Genomic DNA, 18,965 nt, shown 5'->3' with positions numbered 1-18,965 from the left:
TGATGCAGTATCTAATCTGGCTATCTTAGTAGATCAGGCTTTGTGTCAAAATTTATGAGTGTTTGTGCCGATTCAGACTAGTAACTCCCCAGCACCATTCACCTGAGGTAAAGTGCTTTTTATGCAGAGAAAAGGGAATCCTTAAAGTGCCAAATACCTTTGCCCTGAAAGTAAATACCAATGCAGCGCTTTGCGTTGCTTTGCATCACTTTGCAATGGTGCAAAGCCTAAGTAAATCTGGTCCCAAGTTTCACCTCAACTCATTAAATCCCATATGCAAGGTACACTGGACAGAGATATTTATTCAATCAAGCATCAAATCACCTAACAAAAGCCTGAATGAGGTAGCAGAGAGGATGAGGCACATTTTCAAAAGAATGTCACCGGGACCTCCACTATTATTAAAGGCATACAGTATTGTTGATAGGAGATCCCGAGCCAATTTTAACACCACTCTACACCATCACACACATAATCACTGATCCCCAAGAAAAACCTTCTCTGCTGTAAACAGGCGTCGCCGCACACCCTGGAAGCATTCGAAGACCAGGGTGGGAACACTATGATGAAGCATGTCACCAACCAGGTTGGTGAGTGAGGGATCTTTTAACCTCTTCAATGCCCATGACGAGCTGGTCTCGTCATGGGCCGCGGTTGCGCTGTGCCCATGACGAGACCAGCTCGTCATAAACCCCGCCCGCTAATACAACGGCCGGCACAGGGCGGGGAAAGGGGCGGGCACTGAAGGGGTTAAAACACCCTGTGGGTTCCAAGGCACATCAGCCGTAAAGATTATGAGGAACTTGTCTCAATAACGACAATATTTATAGGTAGCTAACTCGTTCTTCTCTGGTTACATTTATTATTGGTTGGGAAGGTGAACGAGTTCTTACTTACCCATCTCTCTCACTTTTATTTATGAACATTTGCAAGTCTACATGCTCCCTACTTTCGAACTACAGATGAAATAATACTCAGCATCATTCTTACATCTCCATGGCAGCTGTCTGCAGAGACAAGTAGAAGTCACCAGTCCACGGTCAAGAGCTCTGTGCAGAAACTCTTCCCTCTTTAGCAATTTCAGGAAGGCCCAGTGTCTGTGGAAACATTCTAACATTGATATTAGTGGATGGCAGGCACAACATTCACACCCAGATGTGTCAAAAACTCACATTACACATTTTCTTAAGTATGTTTTATTTTGAAACACTTCTTCTGTGTTACTCTCCTCTGCTGAATACGTTAAATGCTTTTAATTGCCTTATGAGCAATGGTATGGCATAGCCATGGCATTGGCTGCATACTGAGCAACTTTTAAGGTCTGACAGTTGCTAGGCAATAAGGCTGCAAGCACTCACACACCCTCCTCCTCCTTTGCAGGTACATGCATCTTGTGCTCCGCCCAATGCTTAATTTGTAAAAAGAAACACGAAAAAAACCCAAAAGCGCAGGTCCACATAGTTTTTCTTAGGAACCAGCCCATAACGCTGCCGAGCCAGGATTGATGAATACATAGCCTTAATTCCATCTCATTTCTTCAACTATCTTCCACATCTTTTTTCTTTATCTCCCTCTTGCAGGTTCTTTTTCATCCCTTCTTTCTCTTTTTGTCACTAATTTCCTACATTTCTCTCCATCTTTCTTTCTCTCTTTTCCTTCTTTCTTTCTCTCAAATGTTCCTGTCTTCAAAAATGAATGTAGATACCCACCACCTGCAAACACCTGGATACTCTCTGTTCGGTAACCCCGTACCGCATTTTCACTGAGTTTAGAACGAAAACAATGGGGGTTCATGCTCGGGTTCATCAGTTCATTCAGCTCATCCGAGCCAGTCACAGTCCACCACAAGGAGTGGTAATTTAAAATTAGCAAGGCTTAAGCCCCTGTTTCAGTAACACAATTGCGTTCAGTGACAAAGGCTGCGCCTTAGCTCCCTATCATTAAAACAATCTCCCTTATACGTTGAGGAGATCACTCAGTCTTGGAAGCCCCTGAGGGTGGGTGAAACTTAAGTCGCAATCTAACATTAAAATGTTATTTTTGTATCTGGCTATGTAGTTCTGCAAAAACACACAGAAACTACGGGTATTCTCTTCCATTTCTTGTTTAACAGGATCGGCCATGCATGATCTGTTGTATAAGAGCGTGAAAACGACAAGCTTACTTTGCACTTCCGGATTCTTAGGTCCTTTCCTGGCAGAGGAGTGCGCTGATGTCATCAAAACATTAATAAACTACATTCCAAAAACTCGTCCTGGTAGAATATTCACCCTAAAAATATTATTCCGCAGTAACCGGCTGAAAAATATTAAAATAACAAAGACATGTTGAGAACAGTGTGCTTAAAAATATCAGTGGAAGGTTTTTCAAACTTCATTTTATTGACGAAGTTTTAGTCGAGTTTGCAAAATCATACATATTCACATCTAGTATGAAAGTTGCACGTTATCTTCAGGCATTTAATGAGTTGCAGCAATAAGCTTAGCTTTAATTTTCCTGTGCTGCGTTTACCGGGTCACTCCTACAGGGACCAACTGGCATGGGTGCAAATCCAGGACGGTGAGTGTAAAAATTCAGGACAAAGTGTCAAAATTCAGGACAAAAATGCAGGACAGAAAGTCAATATTCAGGACAAAAATACAGGGCAAAAGGTACCTTTTACAGACACATCAGAGGAGGTCGCGCAACAGTATATAAGTAAATAGACAAGTTTTTGATGTCGCAGAGGATGAGAGAATAAGAATAACTTCCTATTTACAGAGTTTCTTTCTTGCCGAACTGAGGGGCATATCACCAACAACCGGCGATAATTATCGCTAAGCGCACTTAGCGCTAGGATAATTATCACCGGCTATCGCTGGTTTCTTTCGTTGAGATAGCGCGATATCAGCGACGCTTATCTCAAAAGCGATAGAAATACCAGCGATAGCTACATATTGTGCCATTATCGCTGGAAATCCAGCGATAATCGTACAACGATTGGCGAAACGTTGATGATAGGGGAGGGCAGACTTAACCATTATATCCACCTTCCATTGGATATAATGGCTAAGTCAGATTAAAAGTAGGTGTAAGAAAAGTAGCGATAAGCGCGGTTAGCGCTACTTTTTTTATTGCCATGCCAGTTAGCGGGAGGTTTGATAATAGGAGAAATGTCGGTTAGCGACATTTCTCCCGTTATTTGGGGGAGGAACGCCCACTTTGCATCTCATTAGAGATGCACTGCTGGCCGTTCAGGAAAAGGGTGAAAATGCATGGAAACACGTGCTAACGTGTCCATGCTGATAGGGCGCTAAGATTATCGCCGCTTTAGCGGGCAAAAGTGCCACTAAAGCGGCGATAATGCCCTTGATAATATGCCCCTGAGTTGTAAACAGTTTATCTGACTTGGAAGGATGAATAGCTGAGCGAGCCCTGACAGGATTCAGACCCGTGTGCTGTAGAATATACGGAAGTCAGCAACGGGAATTTGACTCACTGAGTCATCTTACAGTTTACAGTGCTTTTACACACATTTGCAGACTATTTAATAAAGTAGAAAATGTATAGTTAAAGGACCATATTCTCTTTGCCAAACTCCTAGGTGGCTATCCCACCGCTTGTAATACAGCAGTTAAAAATAAATCGCACATCCGCTCATATTTAGCAGTTCAAACTCTGTACCTTTTTATTTCTCAAGTTTGCTGTATGCTTCTCTCTGTCGCTTAACTCCTCTTTCACAGCTTGCTCTGTCCTAATCTCTTTGTCTTTCAAAAGTTTGTCTTTTTTTTTTTTTTTTTGGTATATGTTTATTGAGAAGTACATGTCAGTTTATAACAATACATAAAAAAAGGGAGTATAAACAAATCAAATTATGGCCACACAATAAATTACTATGAAATGTTACCTTCTCAGATTTTTAAATATAAAAAGGAATATACAGATATCAAAAGATACAATAGTTGAGGTACTCATAAGACCTGGAAAGGAAGAAATAGGAAAGATGGACTAGGGAGGAGATGATAAAGATAGTATACAGTATGTAGTAAACCATGTATTATAGATAGTTGGAAGATAGTAGCGATAATATCATACAAATATATTATTTCAAGTGAAGATATTCCCACAAACTCAACAATTTCAAATAGGTGAACAGTAAGTCCTAATTCAAATAACAGTGTTACTGGCTACAACATCAACAGTCCTAATGATAACTTTCAATAGTTTTTCGAGTTCATGAACTCTGTCTACTAACTGTACCTCGCAAAAACAAAATATCATGTCATCAAGAAGCTCCAAGGATTGCAGCAGTTAACACCTCCCAAGCAGCCTTTCACACATTTGCATATTTTTGGGAAAAGCAGAGACCCGGCCTATTTCTTTTCAGCCCTCTGCCCCTCCCTACAGAATGACCACAGGAGACTCCCTTGCACTGTAGCTGGGGAAACTAAATAGTGTAAATAAACTTTTGTACTTTAGCCGAGAGGCTGACATTACGGACAAATGCTGTCCGTGGAGACATTCATCACGGACAATGGACCTAAGGGCTAATTTACGGACTGTCTCTGAAAATTACAGACGGTTGGCCACCCTAGTCAGTCATCATGTCTTTGTTCCCCTTTTGTTTCCCTGGACAAAAGTTCCAAATATGCCCTGTCATGCCACTTCCTTGTGCACGTGCGCACCTGCACGCGTGCGCACACACACACCTGCCCATGCACAGAAAGCAAACAGATGAGAAAATCAGCAAGTTATTTACCATATACCTCAGCACATTTATGTATTACCATATACAATACTAATAATACCATTTACAAGGCACATAGTGACTTCGTAGCTCTTTATAAGTAAACATATCTCTGAAACAACAACAGTCGAAGTGGTATACTCGACCAGCAATGCTGAAACACAAATTAATATGGGGAGAGGTATTTTTAGGAAGCTATGTACTTTCCTTCCACCTCCTGAGACCCGGAGGTAGACCCTTCTGCAACAGAATTTACGAATGTAAGTTACTGTTATTAATTTTGTTCATTTAGGCGAAGATTTTCTCCCTGTGGGAAATTATAGGGAAGGTTCATCAAGTTTATAATTGTTTAAAAAATAAGAAACATATTTTAATGTTCAATAAAAATGTAAATTAGCTTCAAATATCTAACGTATAATACAATGGAATGTTACTGCACATTAACTCATTAAATTAAATGCTTGCTAAATGATGAATTAATTTAAGTCTATTAATTTAATGTACTTATAATAATGCTTAAACAACACAAATTCTCACCCTCTCTATCTATTTCTACTTGTATTTAATATGTAGTAAAGTTTGTTGAAAAATGAAGTGCTTAATTAATAAAAAATTATAGATTTTTTTAAAACAAAAGTTTAAAAGCATAAATTATTAAAAATAAACGATATTTCATATTTCCTTTTAGAATTCCTGGCAGGTGTGAATAAGTCAATCTGAACATATATTTATTACTGAACTTACTTTTGTGAGTAGAGGCCAATGTTTTCAATCAATATTTTCCAGTCACAAACATATATAATGTTTGTCGATTGTTCAAAAACATGCAATACCAAGATCCATCAACAGACCTGCAGCTTATAATGATTTGTTCATTGTGTTGTGACCATGTATAAATTCAAGAGGAAAAATGTGGTAAAAAAGATAAGGGTATTTAGGAAAGCTACAAAATATAACACTCTCTTGCAGTACAGTCCTGAAGCACTGTATTCAAAGTGCTGGTGGTTAATGTTAGAAAATGCCTCTTTTTGCATGATCACTCCCATATTTTTTGGGACTAATACTACTTTTTATTACCCTGTGTCCTGGGACTCTGCTGACCTGGCCTCAGTGCATACGCTATGGCCCCTGAAAACAAGTCGAATTGGCACACTCCTTATTTCCAAATTTACCTTACCTATAAGTCCCTAATATATGGTTCAAAGTGAACCCAGGGCCTGTAAGTTAAATGTCACTGGTGGACTGCAGCTCCTATTATGCGACCGACTACAGTGACAGTGCAAACATGACTGCAGGCCTACCACCGTAGCATAGCTGCACAGTTGCACAAGTGCAAATTTAACCTGTCAAAATATCCCCTTTTGACAGGCTTCAACCCTCCTTTTCAATATTATTAAGTCACCCTTAATGCCCATAAATCAGGATGTGCTGTGTGTAAACCTAGGACTTTGTAAAGGTTAATGTTAAACATGTCTTTCCAGTGAAAAGGCTCCAAATGTAATTTTCACTGTACTGGGGTTAGCTATTCCATAGGAAAACATGGGGATACAACATACAATTTAATAATTTTATCTCCCTGTAGAAAACAGCTACACAGTTAATTATTGGACTTTTGAAATATTTATTACAAGCACAGCTTACTGGTAAAGTTGGATGTGTAATACATATTTAAGAAAAAGGACTTTTAGTAAGTCACATTTTCACTACCTAAAGCCTCAAGAAGCCTATTTGCTTAAGCTTCCAGTTGTCACCCACAAGCTGAATAGCACCCTTGATGAGGAGTGAACTTGCTCCTAGAACTCAGACAAAAGCGTTTATTATAGGGAGGTGTTCTGTTCCTCTGCCAGAAGGACCATCTGGACTGTGCCCAGGAACTTCATTAACTTCAAGGAGGCCAACCCTGTCACAGGCACATTCTAACTGTTTTCTAGGCAGGACCTGCTTTTGTCCACCAACTCCGGCAAGCACCAATCCCATTGGGGGAGGAGCTGCTCCCAGAACCTGTTTGAACTGCCCACAGAGTAAGGGCTGTTCACTTCCCTGAGCATATCTCAGGAGTGGGCGCAACAGCTCTGCCCAGGGGAAGAAAGGTTCTGCCATGTCTATTTAGGTATAGAGTAGTAATGTAGGACTATTTGCAGTACAGCACATAGAAACTGCTGCAAAAGTGGGTAGGGTTACCTCTGGGAACTTGTTCTCTCTTGGCTAGGGAACAGTCGGAAGTCAGCCCCTTTCACAGGCTAGTGACATGCATAAATATGGCACCCCTAGGCCACCTCTTCAGAACTCAGCTGGAAGACTGAAGAAGGACTGCACCTACTGTTGAGACCTGCGAGGATACCTGAACGGTTGGAAAGGGTCCCATGTGTACCCAGCACAAAGAAGTGGACTCTACAGGTTAGTTGGCTGATCTCCTGTTAAGCTACAGGGACAATAGAAGCTGCTAGAAGTCCTTTTTCTGAAGAGCACAGCTGACCCATTCCAATTGGACTTCCCCTGGACCCTGCTGATGACTTCTTCTGGAGTCAGTCTTCATCCCCAAGAGCTGCTCCTGAGGTTGAGAGACCCTTGTCCATGTCAAAGTGTACTCCTCCTAACATTCTGAAAAACCTGAGATTTAGAAATGTTCTGTCTCTGAAGATCTCCTTAGGGTGGTCTTCCCCTAAACGTTTTGCCTCTCTACCTCCTCTTTTTGTTGGCCTAAGAACTCTGAGCACTTTACCACTGCTAACAAGTGCTAAAGTGCAAGTGTTTCTTCCCTAAACATGGTGGAATTTGTGTATACCTGATTGGCATATTTAGTTTACTCACAAGGCCCTGGGAAAGTGGTATACCATATACCCAGGGACTGTAAGCTAAATGCTAATAGTGTGCCTGCACCACTGCTTGTGCCAACCCACACAAGTAGTCTTTCAAAACCTGTCTTAGGCCTGACACTGCAAGGCCTGTGTGTGAAGTATTCTGCCCCTTCGACTTGGCATTAGAAACCACTTGCCAAGCCTTAAGCGTCCCTTTATTACATACAGTCCCCCATAAGGTAGGCCCTAGGTAGCCCTAAGGGCAGGGCACTGCGTAACTAAAATGAAGGACCTGTACATTTAGGTTTTACATGTCCTGGTTGTGACAAACAGCTAAATTAATTTTTCACTACTGTGAGACCAACTCTTCTCATAGAATAGCATTGGGAATTCCTTAAAACACTTTTGAACTGTAATTCCTGATTAGAAAGGAGTAGCTGCATCATGCTTTATACCTCTGGAATTGTACTGATAAATCCTCTTTATGGGTAAAGGTGGATTTAACATTACTGTTTTAGAAATGCCACTTATAGAAAGTAAAAACAACAGTTGATGGACAGAATGTAGAACAATGTCGTACATTCACCCCAGTACAGAGATCTGGGCCTAAATCCATAGTGTTTTTGCTCACCATGCCATTCCAGTTTGAAACCAGCCATATGCAAATCAGTCTTGACGCTGTGCCTCATGGGAACAGTCCAGCCCGAACTGCCAAGCTAGGTCCTCCCTGGACTGGAAACAAGCATCCTAGGACCGGTTTCGGGGTTTCACCCCTCTTCAGCCAGGATAGCCTGATTCCAGTGGCATGGAGAGCATGGGACCCACGTCTGGGCATACCGTTCCCGCTCGGGGTGACAAATGCAAAAACAACAGTTGATGGACAGAATGTAGAACAATGTCGTACTTTCACCCCAGTACAGAGATCTGGGCCTAAACCCATCATTTGTTTGCTCACCATGCCATTCCAGTTTGAACCCAGCCATATGCAAATCGGTCTTGACCCTGTGCCTCATGGGAACAGTCCAGCCCGAACTGCCAAGCCAGGTCTTCCCTGGACTGGAAATAAGCATCCCAGGACCGGTTTCGGGGTTTCACCCCTCTTCAGCCAGGATAGCATGATTCCAGTGGCATGGAGAGCACGGGACCCATGTCTGGGCATACCCTTCCCATTCGGGGTGACAAATTCAAAAACAACAGTTGATGGACAGAATGCAGAACAATGTCATACATTCACCCCAGTACAGAGATCTGCTCTTACTGCTCTGTGTACCTTGCAGCCCATCTCCAATACATGTCTGGGATGGGTGACAGCTACACTTTGCGCATTCCCTCTAGACAACCACAAACACAGGAAGGGTGCGTTTAACAGAGAACTCATCTGCATTAATCTACATTCTGATAGCTTTTCCTGGGCTGGAACAGGGAGGGGGAGCTGACAACTAAATAGGCAGTGCTCTGTTTCCCACACAAATGGCTGATTAACCCCAACAAATAGTCTGGCAGACAGGCCTGGGATGAAAGAGGACCTTTGCACTTCGGTATTCAGTCAAAATATCGAGTTGGAAATGTCCACTTACGCTAATATCAAGTTTTAAAGATCATGACACAGAAATATCGACAGCAAGAATATCGTGGTCAAGAATATCGACTTTAAGGTAAGAAACATTGATTTAAAAAATATAGAAGTCATTAATATTGCTTTCAAAAATATAGTCGTTTAAAATATCGATTTTTCAATAAGTGTAATGTGTTTTAGAATATATTTTAAATGTTTGTGATGTATTTTTTTGTGTAGGTATTGTTTATGCTTCATAATATATGTGTTACATTTTTAGTAGTTATGAATTTTATTTTGATTATACTTTGTGATTTTTACTTCCGTAGTGGGTTGTGGGTTTATAGGAAAATAAGGTGGGAAGTATTGTAATTATAATACATTATTGAATATTTTTTATTAATACATATTTTTTTAATTGAGGTTTGATAATGTGAATTGTATTTTTAATTGTTTATGGTAAATTCTAGGTGCGGGTTGTGGGGTTTATAGGGGTAAAGGGTGGAAAGTAATTTATTTTTAATTAATTAATAATTAGTTCTTAATTGATATTAATTAATTAATTGCCAATTAAATATGGAAATTGTGTAATTAATTTTAGTTGCGGGTTTTTAGGGGTAAAGGGTGGGAATTTTTTTATTTCTAATTAATGATTAGTTAATAATTAATATTAATTAATTAATTGATAATTATTCAGTTTAATTGTTTAATAATTTGTGTGTGTGTGAAAACATTCTAACATTGATATTAGTGGATGGCAGGCACAACATTCACACCCAGATGTGTCAAAAACTCACATTACACATTTTCTTAAGTATGTTTTATTTTGAAACACTTCTTCTGTGTTACTCTCCTCTGCTTAATACGTTAAATGCTTTTAATTGCCTTATGAGCAATGGTATGGCATAGCCATGGCATTGGCTGCATACTGAGGGCAAATGACAATGAGCAACTTTTCATTTTATTGACGAAGTTTTAGTCGAGTTTACAAAATCATACATATTCACATCTAGTATGAAAGTTGCACGTTATCTTCAGGCATTTAATGAGTTGCAGCAATAAGCTTAGCTTTAATTTTCCTGTGCTGCATTTACCGGGTCAGTCCTACAGGGACCAACTGGCATGGGTGCAAATTCAGGACGGTGAGTGTAAAAATTCAGGACAAAGTGTCAAAATTCAGGACAAAAATGCAGGACAGAAGGTCAAAATTCAGGACAAAAATACAGGGCAAAAGGTACCTTTTACAGACACATCAGAGGAGGTCGCGCAATAGTATATAAGTAAATAGACAAGTTTTTGATGTTCCAGAGGATGAGAGAATAAGAATAACTTCTATATATACAGAGTTTCTTTTTTGCCGAACTGAGGGGCATATCACCAACAACCGGCGATAATTATCGCTAAGTCCACTTAGCGCTAGGATAATTATCACCGGCTATCGCTGGTTTCTATCGCTGAGATAGCGCGATATCAGCGACGTTTATCTCAAAAGCGATAGAAATACCAGCGATAGCTACATATTGTGCGATTATCGCTGGAAATCCAGCAATAATCGTACAACGATTGGCGAAACGTTGATGATAGGGGAGGGCAGACTTAACCATTATATCCACCTTCCATTGGATATAATGGCTAAGTCAGATTAAAAGTAGGTGTAAGAAAAGTAGCGATAAGCGCGGTTAGCGCTACTTTCTTATTGCCATGCCAGTTAGCGGGAGGTTTGATAATAGGAGAAATGTCAGTAAGCGACATTTCTCCCGTTATTTGGGGGAGGAACGCCCACTTTGCATCTCATTAGAGATGCACTGCTGGGCGTTCAGGAAAAGGGTGAAAATGCATGGATACACGTGCTTACGTGTCCATGCTGATAGGGCGCTAAGATTATCCCCGCTTTATCAGCAAAAAGTGCCACTAAAGCGGCGATAATGCCCTTGATAATATGCCCCTGAGTTGTAAACAGTTTATCAGACTTGGAAGGATGAATAGCTGAGCGAGCCCTGACAGGATTCAGACCCGTGTGCTGTAGAATATACGGAAGTCAGCAACGGGAATTTGACTCACTGAGTCATCTTACAGTTTACAGTGCCTTTACACACGTTTGCAGACTATTTAATAAAGTAGAAAATGTATAGTTAAAGGACCATTGTTAAAATGAAGTAAAGACTTATGCAAGTAAGTTCAAGCGTCTTTATTCTGTCATCCACTCTCCGTAACTGACAGCACTGTCAACATTCCAAAGTGAACTCTGGAGGAACGTTCCAAAAGGGAGGAGGGTGCGGGGGAGAGAGTGGAAGCTACCACTGGAGAAGGAAAAGAGAAAGACACCCCGGAGTAGAGAACCAGGTGAAGGAAAGAGAGATTATAACACATCTCCCTACGGAGGGAGAAGGAAAGCAGGAAAAAACTGGGAGAGAGGGAAGAGGAGACCAAAGGGGAGACCTGTGAGGATACAGCTTACCAATGAAGATTGAGACCAAAATCCGGGAGGCAGGGTTAGAAAAACACCCCAATACAATTTAAGAAACAATTACTTGAAGGACCAATCAGGAGCTATATGGTTGGCAATCGGATCTCTTCCCCTGATGGACGCAAAATGAGTAACCCCCGTTCTCAAATCATAAGTGGTGTGATATGCCCAAATGCTATCTCTTAACACCTTATCTACATCCATCTTGTTAGTACAGGCTTGATGAGTGAGATTTTTGATCCAACGCATTGCCCACCGAATGGGTTCATTGTCTCCTTGGGCATGTCCAGTAGATTCCTCATGCTTGATGCCATACTCACAAAGGAATGTCTTCATTTCATGGGATGAGAATTTGATTTGGTTGTTGGTGACTATGCAAACTGGTACACCTTCGCACGTGAATGAGTCTCTCAAAAAATCGAGAAGTACTTTTGTCGATACCCGTGAGACACACTTGTATTTAATCCAGTGCGAAGTGAAATCCATGAGGACAATCAAAAATCTCTTTCTGACTCCCGATTGTCCCATGGGACAGATTACCTCCAATGCCAACTTAGTCCATGGAGTTTTTGGAACTACTGTGGATTTATATGGCAGATTACACCTATTCTCTACAGGCAACCTTTTAACCACATCCGTTCCTGATACCTCCTGAACCAACTCTGGCACCCCTCCTTCTCTAGGGGTTTTGGCACCTTGTTTACAAATGTTATACACTCCCGTGGGCGGTACGTCGCAGGCCATGCCATTTACTCTTTGGCTTGTTCTAGTGAACACCTCAGAGGAATTGTATGCATCCCTGCTAGTTCCACCCACCTCCTCAGCTACAAGAACTTGGTCTTTACTATTCGGGTAAAGTACAATCCCCAGTTCTCTTTGGTGCTGCCAACCCAACAGATTAGACCCTTTGCTTACCAAGTAAACTTTGCCCCTTGTCTCTCTACCTTTGAACTTAATACACACACTCACCATCCCTTTTAGGGGAATATTCTCATCAGCGTACCCTACTGCTGAAATGTCAGGTTCCATCATTTTGAGACAGGAGGTATCAAAGATGTCATTTAAAACATTCACATTGAAAATGGTAACCGGGGCACACGAATCGGCCCACACATCTATGGGCACATCATTCACAAAGACGGTACATTTTGGATGTTCACTAGGCCTGTAGTCGCTGAAATGCTCTAGATATTTTGGGGAAGCATGACAGCCCCTAGTTTTTACTTGAAAAACATACTTGGGTACACCATCCTCTCCACTGTGTAATACTTTTACTTGTTGGTTTTCACTGCTGTTGCACACTCTACCCAGGTGCCCCTTCTTGTTACATTTTACACACGTGACATTCCGGGCAGTACAAAGTACATCATTTGCAAGGTGATTATCGCTGCCACATCTATAGCATTTCACTCTTCCCTTTTCACTTACAGAGTGGTTACTTTTTACATCTCCAGTTCTAACTTTGAACACTTCATTTTCCAAAGAAATTGCCTGACCATCACTGCTATTGCACACATTGGCAATCATGTCACTGGGAGTCTTCATCTTTTTGATACACTTAGCAGTGTGTTCCACAGAGACTGCTATACTAACCGCATCTTTTAGAGCGGGGTTTTTTGCCAAGAGCTTTTCTTGGATGCGACTATTGTTTGTACACCTAACTAATTGGTCCCTGATGAGCGAATCAGTGAGCTCACCAAAGTTACATAGTTGGGTCAAACCTCTAAGTGCCGCAATATAATTGATGACCGATTCCTGCTTACCTTGGATGCGGCTAAAGAACTTATGTCGCTCCAATACTACGTTTACTCTATCACCAAAATGTGTTTCTAACTTTAATAGAGTGACTTCAAACTCATCCACATCATCTTCGTCCTCCTCTAGATCGGGATCCGGTAAAGTGTTATAAATCTTCCTACCCTGTACACCTAGGTTATGCAACAATATGTGTTGTTTGCGCACTGGTGAATACCTTTCACCGCCTATGGCAATGAGGTATGAGGCGAACAATTTTATCCAATCCTTCCAATGAATTTCTGGCTCTCCGATTTCATTGAGGAACGGAGGAGGTTGGCTAATAGCTTGTCCCGCCATAATGGGAGGAAAGGCTATCCAGGCAAGCTAAACCGGATAACCCACTGGAGGGAAAGTGGCACTAGGACTGTTGGATATAACAAGGCGAAACAAAAGTGAACACGCCAGAGCAGGGAGGGAGAAGTGGATTTGCTATCTAAATGTGTGACCAGGACTGGATGAACCAAATTTGGGCAAGCACAACAGGGTCAGAGTAGGTACCCAACTACACTCTACTACACTCTACCCTGACGAATGCAGGAACACTTGGCTAGTGGACGTACACAACACTCTATTACTTTGTATATACTCAAGACAATAGCACATGTATAAAGCTTGGATATTCACATAGTACCCAGTAAGCCCACACACCCTCAGGGGCTCACCCACACATGGTAATAATCACTTTTTTGAACAGGTGACAACCAAACATGTTGCTTCCAATGATCAGTTGATGAAAGCGTGGTTGGAGTGAGTGTCACCATATAGTACTGCACAAAAGTGCTAGACCCAGAAGACAACACGTTGCACGGACCCGGCGTCCTCCCTTAGCTGTGAGGAAACGCACTCTGGGGAAAGGAGCGGAACTAGCAAGAGAAATACTCTTCAGAGGCAACGCCGAGAACCACACGGAAAAGAATCTGAAATTGAGAGATTAAGTTAATATGGCACTTTGCGAAGGTGTGGTACTGGACTCGCATGAATGGTGCATAGTATGTCTGTTACAAATGGCTCACACTCCAAGTTTCCCCCGCCAAGTCTTACTTGTCAGATCACCGCCGTTTCCTATTTTGGATGGTGTGTGTGGACAGCGCCTCACTCTGCACACGTTGGCAACTGGACGATGACACGTCGCATACCTTGGCCCAAACTTTTCCTCTCAGGATCCCCCGCCGCTGCTGACTTCGGCCTTGGACAACTACCTGCACGACCCTCACGTGGTTGGCTGGCTCGCCGGAGCACTGTGAACGTAGGAAGCAATGTGCGCCCTCTCGTATGAAGCGCCGCTGAAAATCACGGGTCACACGGCCCTCTGGTGGCTGATGAGCCGGAAGGGGTTGCCGGGGAGAACACCGCTGGCCCTCAGGCGGTGGCGCGCAGACTCAGAGAGGAATACTACACACCTCTGCTTCCCTTCTCAGAGGGGGCCCTGGGAATGGCGGAGGTGAGTGTAGAGAGACACTAAGGACTCCGTTGAATCGACCCGTATCTGCCCCTCAAACTCAGGCACAGGAACAGCAGGAGACGCTCAATATGACAGGAAACCTGACCCCTCCACTTCCCGATCTATGAGGGGAACAGGGATTGTCACACACGGAGGCTAACGACAAGCGTAGTGCCTCACAGCTCTCTCTCCAACACAGGTCTGGCACCAAAACGTACCCTGTCCGATGCCTTCGTCGCTGCAGCAGTCAGAAGCACAACTCGGTATAGCTCCAAAACAGCTCCCTGAAGCCGGCGACTGCACGGTACAAATGGCACTCTCCACGAATAACGCCTTAGAGACCCTGCAGCAATGTCTCCAAAGTCACACTTGCGGCCAACTGAACCAGACTTAGCTTCACTGGCTCTTCCTGACCTGACCTGATGTCTTGCACACCCACAGCGAATGGGACTGTGTACCTCAGAGCGCAACTCCTAGTTATAAGTCCCAGCTGGAAGTTCCCCACCTTGCTTCCAACGTCAAGCGACCGTCGTCTTGTAGACAGGAACAAACACCTCGACACCCTGGGGATACCTCGTAGAGGATTCTAGGATAACCGATGGTCTGGGTCAGTCAAGAACTCCCTTGTACTACGTAGATCAACGGGAATTTGCCTCACTTGCCTCCTCACAGGCAGTGTCCTGATGAAAATTTCATCCAGTGAAGAAAGGAGAGAGCACTGAAAGGGGAGATGACAGGAGTGGCCCCCTTCGCCAGATCGTCGCCAGTGTTAAAATGAAGTAAAGACTTATGCAAGTAAGTTCAAGCGTCTTTATTCTGTCATCCACTCTCCGTAACTGACAGCACTGTCAACATTCCAAAGTCAACTCTGGAGGAACGTTCCAAAAGGGAGGAGGGTGCGGGGGAGAGAGTGGAAGCTACCACTGGAGAAGGAAAAGAGAAAGACACCCCGGAGTAGACAACCAGGTGAAGGAAAGAGAGATTATAACACATATTCTCTTTGCCAAACTCCTAGGTGGCTATCTCACCGCTTGCAATACAGCAGTTAAAAATAAATCGCACATCCGCTCATATTTAGCAGTTCGATCTCTGTACCTTTTTATTTCTCAAGTTTGCTGTATGCTTCTCTCTGTCGCTTAACTCCTCTTTCACAGCTTGCTCTGTCCTAATCTCTTGGTCTTTCAGTAGTTTTTCTTTTTTTTGGGGGGGAATATGTTTATTGAGAAGTACATGTCAGTTTATAAACAATACATAAAAAAAAGGTAGTATAAACTAATCAAATTATGGCCACACAATAAATTACTATGAAATGTTACCTTCTCAGATTTTTAAATATAAAAAGGAATATACAGATATCAAAAGATACAATAGTTGAGGTACTCATAAGACCTGGAAAGGAAGAAATAGGAAAGGTGGACTAGGGAGGAGATGATAAAGATAGTATACAGTATGTAGTAAACCATGTATTATAGAAAGTTGGAAGATAGTAGCGATAATATCATACAAATATATTATTTCAAGTGAAGGTATTCCCACTAACTCAACAATTTCAAATAGGTGAACAGTAAGTCCTAATTCAAATAACAGTGTTACTGGCTACAACATCAACAGTCCTAATGATAACTTTCAATAGTTTTTCGAGTTCATGAACTCTGTCTACTAACTGTACCTCGCAAAAACAAAATATCATGTCATCAAGAAGCTCCAAGGATTGCAGCAGTTAACACCTCCCAAGCAGCCTTTCACACATTTGCATATTTTTGGGGAAAGCAGACACCCGGTTTATTTCTTTTCAGCCCTCTGCCCCTCCCTACGGAATGACCACAGGAGACTCCCTTGCACTGTAGGTGGGGAAACTAAATAGTGTAAATAAACTTTTGTACTTTAGCTGAGAGGCTGACATCACGGACAAATGCTGTCCGTGGAGACATTCATCGCGGACAATGGACCTAAGGGCTAATTTACGGACTGTCTCTGAAAATTACAGACGGTTGGCCACCCTAGTCAGTCATCATGTCTTTGTTCCCCTTTTGTTTCCCTGGACAAAAGTTCCAAATATGCCCTGTCATGCCACTTCCTTGTGCACGTGCGCACCTGCACGTGTGCGCACACACACACCTGCCCAAGCACAGAAAGCAAACAGATGAGAAAATCAGCAAGTTATTTACCATATACCTCAGCACATTTATGTATTACCATATACAATACTAATAATACCATTTACAAGGCACATAGTGACTTCGTAGCTCTTTATAAGTAAACATATCTCTGAAACAACAAAAGTCGAAGTGGTATACTTGACCAGCGATGCTGAAACACAAATTAATATGCGGAGAGGTATTTTTAGGAAGCTATGTATTTTCCTTCCACCTCCTGAGACCCGGAGGTAGACCCTTCTGCAACAGAATTTACGAATGTAAGTTACTGTTATTAACTTTGTTCATTTAGGCGAAGATCTTCTCCCTGTGGGAAATTATAGGGAAGGTTCATCAAGTTTATAATTGTTTAAAAAATAAGAAACATATTTTAACGTGCAATAAAAATGTAAATTAGCTTCAAATATCTAACGTATAATACAATGGAATGTTACTGCACATTAACTCATCAAATTAAATGCTGGCTAAATAATGAATTAATTTAAGTCTATTAATTTAATGTACTCATAATAATGCTTAAACAAAACAAATTCTCACCCTCTCTATCTATTTCTACTTGTATTTAATATGTAGCAACGTTTGTTGAAAAATGAAGTGCTTAATTAATAAAAAGTTATAGATTTTTTTAAAACAAAAGTTTAAAAGCGTAAATTATTAAAAATAAAATATATTTCCTTTTAGAATTCCTGGCAGGTGTGAATAAGTCAATCTGAACATATATTTATTACTGAACTTACTTTTGTGAGTAGAGCCCAATGTTTTCAATCAATATTTTCCAGTCACAAACATATATAATGTTTGTCGATTGTTCAAAAACATGCAATACCAAGATCCATCAACAGACCTGCAGCTTATAATGATTTGTTCATTGTGTTGTGACCATGTATAAATTCAAAAGGAAAAATGTGGTGAAAAAGATAAGGGTATTTAGGAAAGCTACAAAATATAACACTATCTTGCAGTACAGTCCTGAAGCACTGTATTCAAAGTGCTGGTGGTTAATGTTAGAAAATGCCTCTTTTTGCATGATCACTCCCATATTTTTTGGGACTAATACTACTTTTTTTTACCCTGTGTCCTGGGACTCTGCTGACCAGGCCTCAGTGCATACGCTATGGCCCCTGAAAACAAGTCGAATTGGCCCACTCCTTATTTCCAAATTTACCTTACCCATAAGTCCCTAATATATGGTTCAAAGTGAACCCAGGGCCTGTAAGTTAAATGTCACTGGTGGACTGCAGCTCCTATTATGCGACCGACTACAGTGACAGTGCAAACATGACTGCAGGCCTACCACCGTAGCCTAGCTGCACAGTTGCACAATTGCAAATTTAACCTGTCAAAATATCCCCTTTTGACAGGCTTAAACCCTCCTTTTCAATATTATTAAGTCACCCTTAATACCCATAAATCAGGGTGTGCTGTGTGTAAACCTAGGACTTTATAAAGGTTAATGTTAAACATGTCTTTCCAGTGAAAAGGCTCCAAATGTAATTTTCACTGTACTGGGGTTAGCTATTCCATAGGAAAACATGGGGATACAACATACAATTTAATAATTTTATCTCCCCGTAGAAAACAGCTACACAGTTAATTATTGGACTTTTAAAATATTTATTACAAGCACAGCTTACTGGTAAAGTTGGATGTGTAATACATATTTAAGAAAAAGGACTTTTAGTATGTCACATTTTCACTACCTAAAGCCTCAAGAAGCCTATTTCCTTAAGCTTCCAGTTGTCACCCTTGAGCTGAATAGCACCCTTGATGAGGAGTGAACTTGCTCCTAGAACTCAGACAAAAGCATTTAGTATAGGGAGGTGTTCTGTTCCTCTGCCAGAAGGACCATCTGGACTGTGCCCAGGAACTTCATTAACTTCAAGGAGGCCAACCCTGTCACAGGCACATTCTAACTGTTTTCTAGGCAGGACCTGCTTTTGTCCGCCAACTCCGGCAAGCACCAATCCCATTGGGGGAGGAGCTGCTCCCAGAACCTGTTTGAACTGCCCACAGAGTAAGGGCTGT

At 41.7% G+C, this 18,965-nt stretch overlaps 1 protein-coding gene across 2 annotated transcripts in view; it reads right to left on the bottom strand.

Moving 5' to 3' along the window:
• Positions 1-18,965, bottom strand: part of LOC146821237 (interleukin-20 receptor subunit alpha-like) — a 313,666-nt gene that overhangs the window by 195,727 nt on the left and 98,974 nt on the right. Inside the window, exon 1 of one of the 2 annotated variants that reach the window (XM_085612177.1) lies at positions 3,664-3,755. The exons of the other annotated variant lie outside the window; for it this stretch is intronic. The gene's annotated coding sequence lies outside the window, so the exon portion shown is untranslated. Of the gene's footprint in view, positions 1-3,663; positions 3,756-18,965 lie in introns of those variants that run through there. 2 annotated transcript variants of the gene reach the window in all.

The sequence above is a fragment of the Triturus cristatus genome, chromosome 6 (assembly GCF_964204655.1).
Source record: "Triturus cristatus chromosome 6, aTriCri1.1, whole genome shotgun sequence".
In the NCBI taxonomy this organism is placed as follows: Eukaryota; Metazoa; Chordata; class Amphibia; order Caudata; family Salamandridae; genus Triturus; species Triturus cristatus.
Note: the sequence above shows the minus strand (reverse complement) of the source record. Positions and strands in the feature narration are given on the sequence as shown.